The following is a 2,500-nucleotide window of genomic DNA, read 5'->3' as shown; positions in this document are numbered from 1 at the left end:
GAGTATACATGTGTGAATGTGTGTGTGTGTGTGTGTGTGTGTGTGTGTGTGAGTGTTGTTACGACCCTGTCTTTCCCCTCTCTGCCTGTTGGTGGCAGTGTAAAATCTATGTGTGACGTCACTGCCAATTAAAGACATTATGGGCGGAGAGTATAAAAGGTGTTACTGATCTGCTGGAGGACACTTCCTCTGGTGGAACATCATTCTCCAGAGAAGTCTTTTTGTTTATTCTTTTGTCAATGTTCTTTACCCCATTGGATTATTTGTTTTTGTTTATATTTCAATAATGTATACCTCAATCCCTAGACTTTGGTGTTTTGTTTCAGTAAAATTGCTTTTTCTTTTAAATAAATAATCTTGCAACTGAAATATCCACTTGAATGAGTGATCCTCTTTATGTTACGGTCGGGAGTGAGCCATGTGCATGTGTGTGAGTGTATGAGAATATGAATGTGTGAGTATGCATGTGCAAAAGTGTGTGTGTGTGTGTGTGTGTGTGTGTGTGTGTGTGTGTGTGTGTGTGTGCATGTGCATGTGCAAAAGTGTGCATGTGTGAGTTTGCACAAGTGTGTATATGAGACTATGCATGTGTGAGTGTGAGTGTGTAAGCTTGTGCGAGAGTGTGTGTACAAGAGTATGCATGTGCACCTCCAGAGGGAAGATGGAACGTGTGGTGTGACCGCAGGAATATAACGCAGCAGTAACACAGGTAACACTTTAGGTGTATTAAGGAAGTACAGAACTCTTCACAAATTAACAGCAAATGAATAAGGCATCATTCAGAAACGTGTTAAACTGTCATATATCGTGTTTTATGAGACACCTGATCAATAAATAATAAACAAGATTATTCTCATGAGTTCATGGTGACATTAGATTAGTTACTCGTAAGCAGAAGACGACCAGCTCGAGGTGCCGCTGCACTGTATCATCTCTGACCAGAGACTCGAACAGCTTCTCCATCTCCACGCTCTGACCTCCCAGGCACCAATCCTCTCCTGCGGTCCTCATCGATGGAGCGCTGCAGAGAAAACACCTCGTCCATCTTCACCAGAGATCAGACTGGCCTCCTCCACTGACGAATGAGTCTACAGAACAAACAGAACAAAGAAGAACAAAAGGTAATTTGCTCAAGTGTTTGTTCTTTAATTGCTAATGTGATCTTTTTACACCACAGATTTTCTAGACAAGTAAAATCTATTGTCTCGTTTCCAGAAGAAACAAGTCAAAATTAAGTGAGTTTATACGATTATTTATTCAGCTTTCAGATGATGTATAAATCTCAATTTCAAAAAATTCACCTTTATGACTGGATTTGTGCTCCTGGGTCCCACATATGAAATCTATTTAATGCAATAAAATAACATTACCATATTCAGAAGATGACAACCCCATTCAAACATTTTAAAGTGATAAAGATTTCCACATATTCAGGAAGTAAAAGTGTTTGAGCCGCTTCAGATCTCCGTCCGCTCTTACAGACGACGCCAGCACACCAGCTACACAAACACACGCTTCGATCCAGAGCTGCACTGATACTGCATGAGCTCAGAATATCTCCAGTACTGTAATACAGTGCAATACACAGACACCTCAGATGATGCCGACCCTCAGACAACATACAAAACTACTTAATTCTGCTGGAAGTTTAATCACATCATCACTGCTGTTAATAGTGTTCAGCGTCTGTTTGATTACATCATTAACTAACTGCTTGATTTTACTGTACATTTCTGCCATATGGACATCAACTTTAGATACTCACCACTGATAAGCTGTTACTAAATATAATGTAGACACTTTAAAATAGAAACTTACATTTTCTGTGAAGCTGCTTTGCAACGATCTGTGTCGTGAAAAGTGCTTTACACATAAACTTGATTTGAACTGAGCACCGGAGATGCTGGAATACTGCTGCTGGTTCAGACTGTAACAGCCCTTTATTGTGCATTTATTCAGCTTTAGATGTGATATAATCTACCGTCCAGCTGTGAATCAGCAGATCAGTGCTGGAGAGACGCTCAGATCCTCCTCAAAGAAACCAAATCACTGCTGTCTTTTAAAAATAAGATCTTTATGACAGAAAATGCATCACAAACAGTGAGCAGGAGGAAAGTATAGACATGCTGATTATCAGTGAGGAGAACGAGTCTTACAGAGTCTGATGATGGAGGATTCGATCAAACACACACTCTAAAAAATCAAGTTTTCTCAACTTTCTGTTGTATAAACTCAAGTTGAGAAAACTCAAAACCTTCCTGAAGCTGGTTTCCTTAAACTTTTAAGTTTTCTGAACTTTAGATTTTTTACTGTGCATCATGAAATCTGACATTACTACACAGTTAAACGTCCTCGTTCAGGTTTTGAGGGGCTTTTGTCTCTTTATTCAGAGGCTGGTGGAGGGTGCTGGGATGTGGGTCAGAATCGAACCCGTGTCGGCCACATGAGCACCACAGCGGAGAACTGAAGGAGATGAATGATAACGATCCAGTCACAGAAG

The 2,500-nt window shown here is 40.3% G+C and overlaps 2 protein-coding genes across 2 annotated transcripts in view; one reads left to right on the top strand and one right to left on the bottom strand.

Moving 5' to 3' along the window:
* Positions 1-360, top strand: part of slc27a2a (solute carrier family 27 member 2a) — a 13,557-nt gene extending 13,197 nt beyond the window's left edge. Inside the window, exon 10 of the mRNA XM_042744578.1 lies at positions 1-360. This exon is cut by the window's left edge and continues 1,170 nt beyond it. The gene's annotated coding sequence lies outside the window, so the exon portion shown is untranslated.
* A 1,697-nt stretch (positions 361-2,057) lies between these two features.
* LOC109052840 (GA-binding protein subunit beta-1-like) overlaps positions 2,058-2,500 on the bottom strand; it is an 8,866-nt gene continuing 8,423 nt past the window's right edge. Inside the window, exon 8 of the mRNA XM_042744579.1 lies at positions 2,058-2,500. This exon is cut by the window's right edge and continues 177 nt beyond it. The gene's annotated coding sequence lies outside the window, so the exon portion shown is untranslated.

This window comes from Cyprinus carpio, chromosome B18 (assembly GCF_018340385.1).
Source record: "Cyprinus carpio isolate SPL01 chromosome B18, ASM1834038v1, whole genome shotgun sequence".
In the NCBI taxonomy this organism is placed as follows: Eukaryota; Metazoa; Chordata; class Actinopteri; order Cypriniformes; family Cyprinidae; genus Cyprinus; species Cyprinus carpio.
This window is presented reverse-complemented; position numbering and strand designations above follow the sequence as displayed.